At 34.0% G+C, this 17,820-nt stretch overlaps 1 long non-coding RNA gene and 1 pseudogene across 1 annotated transcript; both read right to left on the reverse strand.

The window, feature by feature from the left end:
• Nucleotides 1–4,725: 4,725 nt before the first annotated feature.
• On the reverse strand, nucleotides 4,726–12,096 carry LOC100777221 (protein NETWORKED 1D-like; annotated as a pseudogene).
• Nucleotides 12,097–15,254: 3,158 nt separating this feature from the next.
• On the reverse strand, nucleotides 15,255–15,783 carry LOC102666744 (uncharacterized). The gene is made up of 4 exons (XR_003263109.2): nucleotides 15,711–15,783; nucleotides 15,530–15,617; nucleotides 15,393–15,451; nucleotides 15,255–15,298 (listed from the first exon to the last, which is right to left on the reverse strand). It is a non-coding gene; the product is annotated as an uncharacterized lncRNA (long non-coding RNA).
• Nucleotides 15,784–17,820: the final 2,037 nt, after the last annotated feature.

The following is a 17,820-nucleotide window of genomic DNA, read 5'->3' on the forward strand; positions in this document are numbered from 1 at the left end:
TTATGTTAAATATAAGAAATACTTATTATGCTTATTAAAAATTTATTATAAATATTAAATGCAATAAATACATACTAAATTATATTTTTTTAAATATAGTTATTATTGTCACACCCACAAATTTGTCATCATTCGATCTGTCCAACATCACAAATGACAACATGTATGTACCACTCTTGATCCCTCATGCCATGTCACGCCTTTGTGGAGTGACCATTTCGTTTGCTTGAATTTTTTAGACTAAAATATACTTTTCATCTCTATAAATATCGAAATATTTGAAATCCGTCCTTGAAAAATTTTGTTTTTTTTTTCATTTTTGCAAAAGTTAAATGTTACTTTTTGGCTAAAAAGGTATGTTTCGGTAAATTTAAACCTACGTGTTACTCCCTCATTGGTTGTATTAGAGCTACTCTCCTTATGATTTTGGGGGTTACTCCCCCCCCCCCCCCCTTCAAACAAATTATAGAAAAATCGTCATAAATTTTAGAACCCATCTTCCAAACTTTAATTTCAACCATCAGTGGTACAAAACCTGAAATTCAAGACAAAACAAATCAAAGGCCTTTCGTTCCCTTTCCAATTCATAATCCAATACCAACACATCCCCAAGAACAATAATAATCAAAACCATCACCCCATTCTTGATGCTACCATGTGGGTTTTACTCTTATGCAAAACTGTGACAGAGAAAGGGTGATGAGGTTGGACAGAGATGGAATGGGACCGTCGAAACGGTTGCATTTAAGGCTGAGGCTGTGGAGCTGGGTGAGGGAGGTGAGGTGGAGAATGGAGTTGGTGAGGTTGAGGTCTTCAAAGATGAGGCAGGAAACATGGTGGTGGTTGTGGTTGTAGAAGTGGGAGACTTTATGTTGGGGTTGTTGGCGGTGCAGCGGACAACATGTGAGTGATTTTTGACTTCTTAGTTGTTTCCTGTGCTTTTTGGTTGGATTTTGTTGCAAAATTCTTAGTTGCATGATAGGGTTGCTTTTTGGTTGGCTTCTTAGGTTTCATCTCCCTTAAGGTGTTGGTGTTGGCTAATGGTACTGTGTTGTTTGTGATTTAATGGAGTTTGAAGAAGATGGAGAAGGGGGTTCAAAAATTTGTGATAACCCAAAAATTATTTCTAAGTTTAAATGAAAAATCTAAAGTTCAGATGTACCTAAACCTACATTAAAAAAAATGACAAATTTAAATTTTGTAAGAAGAAAAATTAGATACAATATATTACAGAAACAGATTTCAAATATTTTGATATTTATATGGATGAAAAACTTATTTTAATCAATTTTTTTTATGAAGGTTGTTTCTTTGGAGGAGAGGAATGGAAAGACCTTATATCTATTTTTAAGTTCACCATATTTGTTTTTGATAAAGGTTATGTCTTTGGTTTTGATAACAAAGAATGCTAGGAATGGAAAGAACATAGACCTCAGATGTCTTTTGGTTTTGATAAAAGCCTGTATTTTGACAAATTTTCAAAGTTCGTCAAATCTTTTTTTTTCTTTAATTGATAAAAAGAGTCCTTTAGATTTATTCTTCACTTGGTTTTGTTTATTAGATCTGGTTTTTTTTCTGTTTAACTGATTACGGGGTTTTTAAAACTATTATAAATTATAATTTCAAATTTGAAATGAATAATGGCAATTTTAAAGCAACAACTTTGTTAATTTTTTTTTAACTACCATGTCATGGCTCAACTAGGATATCATAATGACAAAAATCAAAATTTTTAATATATCAAAGATAAAAAATAACTACGGATTTTTTTACCAAGAAATAAAAATAAAATTCGATTATTTATCAACTAACAAGCCTTTTATCATTTATGTATTATTTGACTCTTCTTTCTAACTATCTAGTATTTGTCTTTTCTATTTTATTTATGTTCTTTTTGTCTATGCTATATTAGGAATAACATCTAAAATAACAATAATAATATCTATAAAATTTGAATTATTGAACTTCATTTCTTGGATTATTAATAACGAATTGAATTCTAAAATGTAAATTCTAAAAATATGTAAACAAAATGAATCTTAAAATTTAAATTCTGGAAGTAAGTTTTTAGAAATTGATGGAATATAAATTCAATATTTTATTTATTTTTTATTTTACATTTCTGGAATTTAAGTTCTGAAAAATGAAATGACACGCCCAAGATAAGGGAATTATTGAAAGAATAAAAAAACTGGGAATCATGTGAATAGCATAAAGCAATTGCTATATATAAAATGATTTTTGCCAATTATTGGTCCCGTCACTATAGAGAGATGAAACAAATAAAGTTGTATTTATAAAACAAAGACTTGGCCTAGCCAAATATTCACGAACCATGAAAAGGATCCGATGGATATAGCTCTTTTTAGCAATTTATTGTACTAACCCAATAAATAAAAGATAGAAAGTAAAACTATAAAAATGACACAATATATAGAAAGAAGAGTTTGACTTTATATTGTTAGTACAAATATTTTAGCATTGTTCATCATAAATTAATGTAGGTATGACTTTTGAAGTAGTGAATATAAAAGTTAATTATTTATATCATACATGACCATGTATAATTTGGATGACAGTATAATTTTTTAAATTATTAATGTATTTAATTTAATTCATATAAAGAAAAAGGACCAAATAATGTCAATAGAGTGTAAATTGAGGAGGGAAGAAGAGGGAGAAAGAGAGTGAAGACGACAATCGTAGATGCCATAAAATCATTAGAAGCAAATAATAATCTTGACTAAGATCTAGGAAAATAGGAAAAATTGCTTGACTACTAGAATTTAGCTTATTACATGAAAATTTTACTACGGATTTTGCAAAATAAAAAACAATTTCTTGCAGACTTTCTTGTGGATTTAAATTTGAATTGCAAAATAAAAAACAATTTGCTTCACTACTAGAATTTAGCTTATTACAAAAGAAACTGCGAATTTTTGAATTGGCAAGAATGTTTCCTAAAAATCGGCATTAAACTTTCCTATCTATTTTAAAATTCATAGTTTACTTTTCCGACAGATCAGATTTAAATCCACAGGAAATTCCACGATTTTTTTTTTGTGAATTTTAAAAAATAATAATAAATAGTTTTAAATTTTCTAAAATATTTGTATAAATTTATTTTATAATATCTTGAAATTTTTATTTTTTTCATCAAACTATAATAAAATATAAGCAATAAATTATATTATAATGTCTTGGTTTATCTTATAAATACTCGTCCCCTAATAAGTTTTTCTGGTTTCATCCCTGATAGGAAGAGTGTGAGCTATCCAGTGGACCAAGAAAAGAGTTGGGTTATTGAGAGCATACAGTATGCAATTGCAGAGATGTTTACCAAGGAGTTTTGTAGTTGGAATAAAAACAGGACCATTCATATGCTAATCCAAACAGGGCCATGTCACCTACAATATTTGTTTCTATTCTTGTTTACTTTGAATTGTTGTTGCAGTTACGTATAGTTAACAACAACTGCCATGCTCAAACTGAGCTAGATCTCTTGCGGAGATTTAAGGACAAAAGAAATTGTTCCATTCATCGAACTTCTTACTTTTTTTCTCAACCCTACATAATAAGTATGAAATAATACAATACAGTTAATTTAATGTATTAGAACAAATATTCATTTTTTACACCTATTTCCCACACCAAATATCCTCTCTACTATGTAAATTATAAAAAGAATGATGAATTTGTCGCACTTTTTTTTCAGTTTCTAGGATTAAAATTTGAATTTCTATCGTTTGGGAATGAATTTATCAGTTCTCTATACAATCAAAGATGAAAGTGACTATTTATCCTTTAAATAATGTTTTACTACCATAATGTCAAGGTATTTTAGCTCACCACAACGCAACCGCAACCGTGATCACATCAGTCCTATTTTTTCACAATTCAAAGACGGTTATTACATAATTACCGTCTTTGATTGTTACATCTGGGTCAACATTCAAAGACGATTATTACATAATAACCGTCTTTGATTGTTCAAGATTTAAAGTCGGTTAGTACATAATAACCATCTTTGAATGTTACATCTCGGTCGACATTCAAAGACGGTTATTACATAATAACCGTGTTTGATTGTTACATCTGGTTCAACATTCAAAGACGGTTATTATGTAATAACCGTCTTTGAATACGGTGAAACAGTTGATAGTGAAACTCTAATTAATAAAGCATATATGGACTTATATGATAGCTAGAATTATTAACATCACGAGACAATACCAGAATTTTTAGGGTAAATCAAAAATAAGATAAGCAAACGGAAAACCAGATCAGTTCTCCAAAGTCCAAAGAAACAATTTAGATAGTGGCTACTAATTGCAAAATAGTCTTTTATTATGATAGGCTAAGAAGCAAAGAAGAAATTTTTAGGTTAATAAAAATTTACATAAATCTGACTAAGAATTAATGATGTGGAAAAGGTTTTTTGGCAATAAGGGGCAAAAGAAAACAATATATCATTATCAACAATAATTTAAGCAATCTCAAAAGAGGATTATAAAATCCCAAACATATGCAGAATGGGTGTTTCAGGATCTCCAAGGCAAAGCATCACAAAGTTGCTTCTAGTTTTTCATGATATCACCATGATTTTGAGTTTCTCAGCACCAATATAAACACACTATTTGTCAACTTTACCAATTTTGGTATGAACAAATGCATAAGCCATAATAAAAACTTTTATGTATGTAATTACCTCTCGAAAAAATCAGACTAGCTTTCATCATCAGTACTCATTTCAGAACCATCATCTTCATCGTGATAATATTCATCTTCAACCTCATCTTCATCTTCACTTTCTTGCATTTGGAGTTCATGCATCGGATGGCTTATAGTCTGAGAAGTCTTGTCAATCTGAAAGTAAATTTTAACAAAGCCCCTAACATTCAACAGACGGCCAAACTAATTTCAGAAAATGTGACTGTACCTGTGATGTCAGTAGTTGCAGATGACCTGATAATTGTAACAAAGGCTGATGAGTAGCCCCTCTAAAATTGGTATTATGAAAAGTGGCAGACAACGTTTCAAATTCTCAAAACGTAAAGCTATATCACATAAACAGAACCAGAAATCACCAGAAAATCAGAATGACCAGAAGAAGCAAATTTGACAAGAAACAAATTAGAGTAACCTTAATAAATAACCATTCAATACAAAGACGTCCCATTGCTCCCAATCCATAACATGTCTTTATTCCTATTGCATTTTTATCACAACTTTTATTAGAGAATTAATCAGATAACACTTTCAAGTCATGATTTTATTTCCACCCCAGAAGAAGCTAGAGGAATATTGTTTTACAAAATCAGAATATAATGGCATGTTCAAGTTTCAGTTTTTAAACAGGAAATTTAGAATGTACGTGCAAAATTGTAAAAGCAACTTCAATGCACTTAAGTCTTTAAGCAATTAGCTAGGCATTGTATTTTCGTTTCATCATGTTGACTTTGTGAAGTATCCCAACCATATCAAATTACTAATTGGTCGGCCAAATATTGTGGGTGGGCCAGAAACTGATAAAAAAGAAAGACAAGCATATTCGAAAGAGAACAAATTACAATATAAATGGCATAAGTCATGTCAGATATTTCTATGCAAAATATAAAATATAATTTTAAAAAGCCAAGTTAAATTAGCTGATCTTTTGGCCATTTCATTATCTTGCAAGTCTTTCTATCATTTAGTTAACATCAGTGAAGTTAACCTAGGACATTAATGAAGCATTCATTATACAAGAAGGAATAATAGCAGAAGCTGCAGAATTAAATTAGGGGAATTATATTTAGATTTGAAATTTCCATATTGTAAATAAAGCTTGATGAATTTAAAGTTTAGATTGCAGATACCAAGCACATAAATGAGGAAGCAAAACTTAATCCATTATACCTTGTCTAAGGAATTGAGTGTACATGTCACATATTGCCGATGAATGTGATTGAGATCATGATTCACTAATATGTTGTATATCCATGGAAGAATATACTTTCCACTAGATGACCTGTTGAATAAAGATTTAGAAAATGTCAAGAGAATTGAGTGCATATGCTTTGGCATTTACGGAAAACAAAACACATTAAAAGATATCACAACTGCTTGATTCCACTGTCTCTACAAAATTTTAAAACAGGAAAAATGTGAAAACAAGTTGGCATTTTCTAGTTTGTATTTATGAAAACAAGATGTTTTCTGAAACCAAATAGGACCTAAGCTTAATAGCATCTTCCTTAACATGATTACAAGCCAACACTGATTCCCATTCTTCTAAATTACTTGAGCCGGTGAAGTATTTATCATAAGATAACATTTAACTTTGAGAATTAATATAAATTTTACCACACTACCATTTGATTCATTTTGATTCCAATTCTATCTTGTTGTTATAGTTAGTTAGTTAGTTAGAGGGGTCTAGGAGGTAAATAAATAGGAGGAGGGTGTCAGGCAAGAGGTATTCAGTTTTGAATCATTTGAGAATTGAGCTTTTGCTCCCTGTAAAAGAAGAAATCCTTTGTGAGGGGGGAACAATTGTTGGAGCCTGGAGGAGATATCTCTCTCCCATTTTTCATCCCTTCCTATTCCTATTGTTGGTTCCTAACATATTGGTATTCCATTTCAACTTGAGGACGCTCCAAGTTCCCGGGTTGAAGTTTCATGAAGAAAGAGATTTGCTAGTGACTAACAAACTTTGTTAGGTTAAGGTTATTTGAAGCTTGTTTTTGGTTAAGGGGTTCGTGTACTGTTATTATCTAAGTTTGCGGGTTCCATATAATTTATGTTAATGGTGATGTTTGCTAATCGTGGTTGTAGGGAAGAAGCGCGCATGTCAGTGATGAGTTGTTGGTGAAGAAGCTAATCCGTTTTTGATTGGGCTGCAAACGGGTCAGTGGGTTTTTTTTATTGAAGCTCTGGTTCATGTTCATATGATGTTTTATTAATTTTATATTTTGTTCATATGTTAAAGTTTGTTCATATACAACTGAATGTTAGCTTGACATGGTAATTGTTATGATGATAATAAAGTTGCTGGTCTTTAATCCCTTCCAGAAGTTAGTGTAGAACCCTAATTTTAGTGACATTTAAATTAAAAAAACTAATGTTGGTCAAAAAACTAATAATACTAAGAACTAATATTTGTCAATTAAAAAAAAGGACTCCTGTTCTTGGTCTGTCTGTTTAAAAAAAGGACTCCTGTTCTTGGTACTGCTGAACTATATATAAATTATAACTAATAGCAACCAAGATCATTTTATTTTATTCCACACAGTTACTAACTTTCTGCTTGTACTCCATGGCCTGTGCTTCAGCATGCAAATTTAGCTCTGAAATATGAGCTTTGATTTGTCGAATCTGTCAAACAGCCAACAAAAAAGATGAATCTTTATCTGTTACGAGAAACTTCATTGACAGCAGAAATCTGCAGTTCAGCAAAGATTGTTGAAGCCTGAGTTTCCCATTGTTCAATCTATTTTGTTCCCTTAAGTACTTCATCACCTAGCTTCTTTTCCCTCAGTTTAGTTTCTCCAAGCTCTTGACGTAGGTACCCCATTTTAGACTCCAACTTCTGATTCACTTCAGACAGGCATATGAGCTCTTCATTTTGATGATCCTTGTCTGAGGACAATTTCAAAATTTGATTAGCCTGTTCTTCAAGCATCACCCTAGCTTCATCACATTTAATCTTCAGATCTTCCACCATTCTTTGCAATTCTGTTTTCTCAGTATGTAAAACATGAAACATCTCAACTGCTTCCAAAAGCTCATTTTCCTTTAGATGCAACATCTCCCTTTCATCCCTAATCTGACAGCTCAATTGACCATTGATAGATTCAACTAAATGTAGTTCAACATTTGACTTTACGAATGACTCTTTAAGATGTGAATTTTCCATTTCTGCATTTCTAATTTGCACATCATTACTCTTAATCTCTCATCAAGGTCATTATTTGCTGAACAATGTTTATCAAGATCTTCACCTAGCTCTTTAAGTTCCGTGAGTTTTTCAAAGATAATATTCTCGTAAATCAGGGAAAGATTAGATTGAGCTATTGCCTCATGGATCATGACGCATATTTCTTCTTCCAAGTTACTTTTCTCTTCACCCAGATCTAGAAATCTTCTTGTCAAGGACTTCTTCTCTTCCAATATCTTGCAACTATCCTCCTGTAAATTGTTGTGACTCTTTTCCAAGTCTGACAACTGCTTTCATAGATTGTCTGTCTCAATTGTCATTACTTCCATTCTCTCTTCTCCTTTGCTTATTGTCAACTCCAACTCCTGATTCTTCTGCAATATCTTTTGGACCTCTGTTTGCAATGCCAAGAACTGCTTAGACTGGATATTGAACTCCTCATCAAGGGTGTCTCTTTGTGTAACAAGATTTTTCACCTTTAGTTTCAACTGCTCTAGGAATGTAATCAGAATTGAATTCTCAATGGCCATTTGTTGGCTTCCATTGAAAATTGTGTCAAAAGATTTCTGCCTCTCCTGAAGTTTTCCATATATGTGGTTCAGGAGCATTTGTCCTTCTTCAAGCATATCCTCACCGAAATGCCCACTGTTATTGTCAAGAGTCTTCAACACCTAAATCAAGCCAATCCTTAGTATTTTAATTTTCTCAGACAGAGAATTCACATCAACCTGTTTTTGAACATTTTCAGTCTCCAATTTAGATATCATTTTGTCAGACATTTTGGAAGCCTCCAAAAGTCTCTGACACTCAACTAGAAGGGAGAGGTTCTTTTTCTCCAAATCATCAATACATTTCTGCATGATGAAAATTTCAAGTTGAGCATGTATAGCTCTGTCCAGTTCCTCCTCATATTCCTTTTTCTTGCAATTTGCATCTTCTTGTAGAATAAGAATTTGTAATTCCTTCTCAGCCAATTCATCTTCATTCAATTTCAAAACTTTGGAATTCTCTTCCCTCTCAGAATATAGGGAAACTAGTAGCTCTTCTACCTTTTGAAGTGCAGACTCCCTTTCTCCTTTTACTTCCAAATGCTTCAATTCCAATTCACTGTGCAGTTTCTCAAGATCTTTCAGTGTTTGATGAGTTATGTTCAACTGTGAAACTAAGGTTTCTTTCTCTTGACAGATACTGGACTTCTCATGGTCAAGTGATCGGCATGTGTCTTCTAATACCTTGGACTTCACCCTTAACCCTTCAAGTTCAGCATTCACATCAAATAGTGAATTTTCCAATAGGTTGCTCTTTTCTGAGAGCTTCTCCAACTTTTCAGTTGTGGATTGTACTGAGAAAACAAGGTGGCCTTCTCAGCAGCAAGATTTGATTTCTCCACTAGTAGAGATTGGCATGTTTCTTCCAACACATTTACCTTTCCTCTGACGCTATCCACCTCAGCATTCAAGTCTGAAAGGGAATTCTGTAAAACAGTATTTTTCTCCAGAAGTTTCTCCATGGTTTCCAATTTTACCAAAAGAGCTTCTTTCTCTCCTTTGTCAGCCTCACATGTTTCCTTCAGCTTTAAGTTCTCATCTTGCAATTTTTTCACAGATGATCCAAAGCACTGTGGGTCTAAGTCAGCCCCACCGGACTTCCTCTATCATGGCTTCATGTTTTTTATTCACATCATTAAGCTCCTCTTTAAGACAGTAAATTTCTTGTTGAAGAGCATTTCTTTCATCAATTCGAAGCTCTACCTCCTGTTCAACTTTCTCTATTGTCTCCCTCAAATTCAAAATCTCATCCTGCAAATTTTTTATAGACAAAGATGAAGAAATTTTGACCTCATTTAGAATTTTGTTTTCCTCACTCACCCTGTGTACTTCATCCTCTAAAGCCTGCTTATGAGATTCCACATTCCCCATTATTTCCACTTTACTGTTAAGTTTCAGAAGCAAGAGATCTAAGCTCTTCCTGAGACTGAGAATGCAACTGCTGAAGAGTTTGAAAAGCAGTTTCAGCCTCAATGAATCGCAGTCTCTCCTCTTGTATGCAACCCCAAAGTCTACCCAATTCCTGCTGCTTCTCATTAAGTTCTTCACTTTGAGACCCCACTTTTTGTGCCAAAGATTGTAATTCTGACTGCAGAGTGTGATTTGATGTCGCCAAGAGAAGACATTTCTGTTCTGAACTCTGTAACTTTTCAACCCCATCAACTATCTTGAAATTTAGCCTATGCACCTCCTCTTCAGCACAATAGAGCTTATACTCCAAACTGGAAATTATCTACATGCATTGCTGATAGTGGAGAGCAGCATCTTCCTTTTCTTCATTAAGTTTAGTAACTTGTAATTCCAAAGCTTCGATTTCTTTTTCTGCTATATTAGCATGCTCCTTAATCCTTCTTGCATTCTCCTCAGCTTCTTTTATTCTCTCCTCCAGTTTTGATATTGTCTCCAAGCACTGGTTATATTGAACAAGGGTAGCTTCCTTTTCAGCTTCTACTCTAGCAAGTTCCTGCTTTAGGGACTCAGTCTCAGTTTCAGCTTTAGTAGCTCGTTCATTAAGTTCTCCTGCTTCCTTTTGCAAAGAAGAAATATTTTTCTCCAAATTAGATATTTTCTCCAAGCATTCCTGGTACTGAAGAAGACTAGCTTCACTTTCAGCCTGTAATTTGATTTGGGCTTCCTTCAAGGCTTGAACTTCAGCTTCAGCTTTACTTGCTCGCTCATCGAGTTTTCGAGAATTCTCTTGTGCAGTGGACACTTCTAACTCAAGATTAGACATTTTCTCCAAACTCTGCTGATACTGAAGCAAGCCAGCTTCCTTTTCATCTTCTAATTTGGCAATGGCTTTCTTCAAGGCCAAAATTTCTGTCTCCGCTTTTGTCACGCGTTCAGACTCAGACAAAGTGTTGTTGCTTCCACTGTTTTGCTCATTACTCTCCTCCTACGTCTCAAAAAAATTGAGCCCCCTTCTAGCAAACTTTGGAATATTTTCTTGTTCTCCAGAGATGTAGAGATCATTGAGTTGTTTCAAACCGATTTTGTTCAAAGGAGAATCGGGTTCACCAGTATAACCACCATTTCTTTTGATAGCATGGAAATGAGCAGAAGCATCCTTTTGTGGTTCATCTGGATCAAGAAATGCACGTGAAGGGTGTCGCATTTCTGGAGTATGTGGCTCAGTCTCCGTAGGAGAAACGACAGGTAAATCATCTGTCAGCATCATAGGAAATTGATTAGGAAATGCTTCAGCCATGGTCTTATGGGCGTGGCGGATCACTCCAGTTGCATGATCATATCTCTCAGCCAATGCCCGATATGCCCAGTAAAACTCTTCAACCATTTTCATAAGCTCTGGGCGTTTTTTATAATACATTTCTGCTCTCCTGGCAAAGGAATCTGCATCTTCTTCAATAAGCTTAATCATTTGCTTCACCTTGGCATCCATATCTGTGCAAGAGGGAATATCCTTGTGATAAGTTCAAACGTTTTTAAAACACAGTCAGTACCAAATGGATGATAACAGAAAAATTAAATATTATCACATCTCTCTGAGAGAATAAGCAAATAAACGATATAATTGAGAATAAAGGAAGTAGACTTGGCTCAGCAGACTAGCACATACAGAGCATGTAACATGTCCCTAGAGGAAAGAACTAATATGTTGTGAAACAAAATAAATCACATCTCTCCATGCTTCAACATCTATAGCTAGAAAAAGAAAAATATTTTGGAGAAGATATTAACTAACAAAGATGATTTGAAAATATTCATGTAGACACACATTTGCAGTTTCAGGAAAATGCTTCCATAAAAATCCATATATGCCCCCTTAAATTTTGAAATGAAACTGAAAACAAATTTAAACCACATTTTATTATTGTGGCAGACATTACTGAAGATGAAATATACTTTCATTGGCAAGTCCTATATTATAAAGCTTCTAGCAGAAAAAGCATTTTGGCTACAATTTTAAGGCCTTATAGTCATAACAATCTCAACAAATTCCCTTTCAATTCGATGTCAGAAACATATATTTCCCCCATATATAACAAATCGATAAATGGTGTGTGATTCAATGAAGGTGCCAATTCATGAAAAATAACTGTTAAAAACTAAGTTCCCCTCGGACACGTAACGATGTTCGACGAATCCCGTTACGCTCTTCGTAAGGCCCATTTTCGGCCCAATTCGAAGTCGCAACAAGGTCTTCTACTGCATACTCTTTTCTTCCTTCATCGTCATCACACACTTTCTCTCTCTAACTCATTCTCACTCTCTCTCTCTCTCTGAATTTTCTCCTCTCTCTGATTCCTTTTATTAATTGGAGTTTATTCGCTCCTTTTCCTTTCCCTGAAAACATTTCCTCGTCGTATTGATGTCGGTATGTATTGTTTTCTCTCTCTTACTTTTTTTTTGTGATAAATTGTATTTTCTCAATTGATTTGATTTTCTCTTTGATCATTGTATTGAGCTGTTGTATACGATTCTCCAATCGCTTATTTGCTTTTCCGATTTTATTTTTTCTGTGATTAATTTTGATTTATGTCTCAATTTTTGTTGTTCATTTCTGGATTTCGATACTGTGATCCTTCGGTTATTTGAGCTTTAGGTTCATGTCTTCGATTTCTTCTGATTACATCTAATTATTATTCTTTGTCTTTGTATGAAATGTTTACTTCTGTGCCTTTGTGGTTTGATCCTCAAATGTTATGTGAAAGACTAGAATAGTCTTAGGATGTTGCTGCTCTTTACCATGTTTGTTTGGTGAATAATTCGTTTAGATGTATTAGTTCATGCTTTAGTCTTGCCTTAAATTGGGTGTGTTAATCGAAGTCAGTTTAACTGTGAGATTTTTCCTATTTTTGAATCACCGTGTGCTTTGGGTGATTGTTGCTATTTTAGTGTTTGTTCTCTTTTCTAGTAGCTTCTGAATCGTGTAGGCTGTTATCAATTATCAATATCGTAGGTACTTGTAGATCAGATTTCTAGTTGATTTCCTTTTCTTCTTTTCTTGTCCGGGGTGAAATTACTGAATTATTTGTTGTTTTGTTCTGTTACGACCTACCCTTTTCGGAATTACTACCTCGTGATTTGTTGTCTTTTTTTCTCTTCTGTTTTATGTATGGATTATGATATGTGAACCTCAGTTCTTGTTGCTTAAATAATTTGGCCAGAGATTTTTTTTTCTTTTAAAGAGAATAACAGGATTTTATTAGAAAGGGCTAGTAGGGAAGTTGATCTTAAGCCGTGTAAAGGAAACAAGAATGCTAAAAAACCAAACCATAAAAGGTCAAATTGTACAATGTCATAGACCTTTATCCTGTTTCATCTTCCCATAATATCTGGAATGGTATAGAATATAAAAGTTTTTCTAACTAGCGGGACAAATCCAACTTTCTCAGAAGATGGAGAGAGTCTATACCATGGATATTAAACCACTGAACAGTGTAGGAATGAATGACTGCTAGTCTTTGAGTAGGGAAAAGAAAAAACAAGAAAGTAGAGAGAACCTTTGTGTGAGTGATGACTTGGTTTGTACATGTGCTGCAAATCATATGTGATTAGTGATGTCAAGTGCTGTCCAAACTCTAAATGATGACTTGACCTTTGTGTGAGTGATGTATAATGGATAAGCAAAGGTGTTTGGCAATTAGAAACATGCCTCTTTCTAGAGATTCAATAAGAATTTGGAAGAACAATTTAGTGAATTGACACTAGAATAATACAAATAGTAGCATGTCTATGATCTTAAGGTTTGGGTTCTTTACCAACAACAGCTATTCCTTTTAATCAAACTTGTCTGCTTTTATGTGTGATGTTTGGTCTTCATTCTTTTATGCTTAATAGGAACCAACTTTATTATTTGAGACATGCATTTATCAAACTTTTGTAGTACGTAGAAAATCTATTATGTTATCAGCTTTACACACTTTCTTTCCCGTTATATAATTATCAAGTTCATAAAAATATTAAGGAATTATTTTAAAAATATTTTGAGTCTTTATTTTGCATTGGCTAATCTAATTATCCTACAGGAAAAGGGCCGCCCACTTCCAAAATTTGGTGAATGGGATGTCAATGATCCAACCTCAGCTGAGGGGTTCACAGTGATTTTTAATAAGGCCAGGGATGAGAAAAAGACAGGTGGCAACCCAGATTCACCAGGAAAGACTGCCACTGATCCTCATAGCAAACCAGCAGTAGAGCCTGGCAAAACTCAAACTGTAAGATGTTCTTGATGAATTCTCTCTCTACTTACCTGACAAACACACCACTGTTTTTATTTTTAATCTGAATACAGCATATTTTGGTCCATCTGAACAGGAATTTTAACCATGCAAAAATGTTGATTGTGTTGTGACATGTGTGTCACGTCATGTATGCCTGTGTTCTTTGCATGAGTTGAGAAACTATTGGATGTGACATTTTCTGTAACTTGAGAAAATATGCTAGAACAAGAATACTAGCTTTGGCCTACTAAATTCAAGATGTATTAAAACTCTGATTTATAGTTTGTAAATTATAACCTCTGCTGAGTTTTCTTCCCCCTCTTTGTTAAGAATACGAAGCCTTGGCATACTAAATCCATGATGTATTGAAACCATGATTTATAGTTTGTAAATTATAAACTCTTCTGGGTTTTCTTCCCCCTCCTCATTTTGGTATCAATCTCTGGCGGCCTACTAAATTCATTCACAGTATTCACTCTTGCTTGAAATATATTTTTTCCTTATTAAGCTGTGATTAAGATCTTGTTAAAAGCATTAAAATGTCCAAAATGAAAAAGGAAAAGATGACCTTAATTCAATATATCTTGAAGCAACAAGGCATGAAAACAATAGAAACATTGGTTCATCCTTCATACATAAATTGTCATTACACTGGCCTTCATTAACATAGCCAAGCCTACCCATGTATACCCTTGGATTCATAATCCGGCATGTTATCTTCATGTTGGTCAACCATGTCAGTTGCATTTTCTAGGCAACAGTCTTCGAGTTCTAGTGATTGTTTTATATCTCTGATCGATGACAAAGACCTAGAGACATTCTGACATCGTTTGAGGATAGAAAGCTCTTCCTGGCCCAAAAATTTATCATTTTAGTTAAATTAGCAACTCACATAAAACTTATACTACAAGAAATAACTGATACCACCTTCAAAAGTCTAATATGATGTTGTAAAGCAATTACATCCCCAGTAGAATCTTCGTTCACCACAGCCTACAAGAACAATATATGGAATGTGTAGTGATAGGTTGATGAGATTCGTTCCTTTGAAAGAAATTCAGACTGATCATAGAATGACACTCACATTATTTTGAATAAGTTTTTCTCTCTGAGCAAATTTAAGTGTATTCAATGTTTCAGCAGCGCAGCTGCAAAAGTGAAACGGGTAAAGCTCCATCAAGCTTCTATGGTAACCTGAAAAGTTTCGATAAAGGAAATATAGTTCCAGATAAATAAACAAACCAGATAGAAGGGCTGACATTGGCAATGATCATTGTTTTCGAGTTTCCGCCAAGAGAGTCCTGCATTTTATGCCAAATAGTGATGAACAAAAGAACCCTGAGACTAAAGAGTCAAACTAAACCAGCATATAAATCAACCTGAAGAAGAAAAGTTAGTCTAGAGTCTCTGTAAGGGATATGCCTCTGCTTCCCATTTGCCACATCCACTAGTATCATAATAACATGACTGCAAGAATGATTAGAGAATACTAGTTACTCAATGAGAAAGCAGAAATAAGACAATTCAAAATCTTAATGTATTAATCTAAAATGTAAATACCCCAAGGTAGATAATGATTTATTGATGTTAGCTGCTTCTTTTAAACGCTCCCCCTCAGCACCAGAAGTCTTCTATCTGTTAGATATATGATAATGATAATGATAACTTGGTTCATAGGATACTTTAAGGGTTTCAGCAGAGTGCGTTCCAATCCTGTACTTCACAATTTAATCGACATATTTCATCATTTTTACTGGCTATTTCCTGTTCCAGCACTTCTAGAGCCTCAAATGCCGCACTTCTTTCATATTGTACAATGTATTCCATCTGCAGCAGTTGCTCTTCCAAGATTAGTTGACCCTCAGATGATTCCTCGAGCTTTTTCTTTTGTTGTTTAAGCTCTTCCTCCAACAGAGAGTCTTGTTGTGCAGCTTGTGCCATAGTTTTTACAGACTTGTCTTTCACTCTCAATTGCTCTGCAGAAATTAGAACCATGTCTTCATTCTCTTTGATATCAAATGCTTTATCAGGGTCTGCCCTGCCCCTGAATGATTTGGAGTAAGCCTCAGCAAGTTCAGATTTAAAGATCAAGAGTCCCAAGTGATTCTCTTCAATGGCATAATAACAATTTTCCAATTCCATCTGAAGCTCCCTTATTTCTTGTTCTTTGTTGGTCAGTGTAGACTTATAAGTAACAATATCTGCTTCCATCTTTGCCACTTGATCTCCCCATTGAGATTCTTTAGACTTGACAATTGAGGCGCAGTGTTTATGCACCTCTTCCAACCGTCTAAGCTTGTTGCGGAGCTTTGATGTCACCGAATTTGCTCCACCATTATTGATCTGAGCTTCCCTGAGTTCTTTAAGTAAATCTCCCAATTCCTTATTATCTTGTTCAAGTTGAACAATTTTACGTTCCGGTTCTCTCACCACCATCTCTTTCTCTCTTATTGAGTTTCTCATCTGTGCTATTTCTTCATTTCTCATAATTGTCAATAGTTGTATCTCTGACTTCTTTCCTACTCTACTGAGAACTTTAAAAAGTGGAGTGGTTAAAAGGTTCAATGTTTTGTCTATCTTACAATAACTTCGTTTACCTTTCTCCAGACAGTAAAGTTGTTTGCATATAAATAACCTCTACATAAGAACATGCACACTCGCAAGCACAAAATGTCTGTTTGCACACCTCAATGCACAAAATAGAGAAGTAATAACACTGGTAGATTTTATTTTTTTAAAAAAAGTAGGTTATGTTCAGTTGAACTCTAACCCAAAGACTCTATTAGTCATTTTCCAAATGGATATATAAATACCCATCACCATTAATCATTAACAAATAAAGTAGAAGGGAACCCAAATGGACGAAACAAGGAATTTAAAGAGAGGGCCCAGAGACAAGCTTGCCTAACAACCTCATTGACTCAGATCTTTATAGCTGTACCCAACACACTTGTTTGAGCACCGTGAGAAGTAAATTCTCATGCTGAGAACAGTCAAAACATTTAAGCTGGAACATCTAGAAAATTATAAGCATTTAAGCATGGCCAGGCTATAGATTCCCAATTTAGGGATGTCACCTAACATGAGTGAACTGAAATTACAGTAGTGTGCTGCTTATAGAATTTTGAAGCTGTTAAAGGGGGAAGCATAGCTTGGCCAGAATTTTTCCTCTACCTTAATTATAGGATTGTATTTATGTGGTTTCTCAGATCCCCATTTTAGATTCTTCTTAGGTTCAAGGACAACTTTTATTTTAACCGGTGTTATGAATATAAAGTATCTCCTAATTTTACCAATGATTAATTTCTATCAAAGAATTTATCCATCACTTTTAATAGAATTTCAAAGACACCTTTCTAGAAACAAAAAATTAAAAAAATATAATACAGAATGTGGAAGTCATTGTCTCATTGATATTGCAATTTTAAAACTCCCCTGGATCATGCCATTGTATCATTTCTAAATACAATTTTGTGATGCAAACACCAATTTAACGTTGCTAGGGAAGATTCTTGATATTGACATACTTTATAGGGCAAAACATCAACTCCTCAAGCCTCTATTTTCAGCCCCAAAAATAATGCTATTTTCTAATTTCTCTTGTCTTTAGTCAACTAGGCCTCTACCCTTTAGAATCAACCCACTGTTTCCCTTGATCTAAAAGCTAGCC

Source organism: Glycine max, assembly GCF_000004515.6.
Source record: "Glycine max cultivar Williams 82 chromosome 10 unlocalized genomic scaffold, Glycine_max_v4.0 Gm10_scaffold_119, whole genome shotgun sequence".
NCBI classification, from domain to species: domain Eukaryota; kingdom Viridiplantae; phylum Streptophyta; class Magnoliopsida; order Fabales; family Fabaceae; genus Glycine; species Glycine max.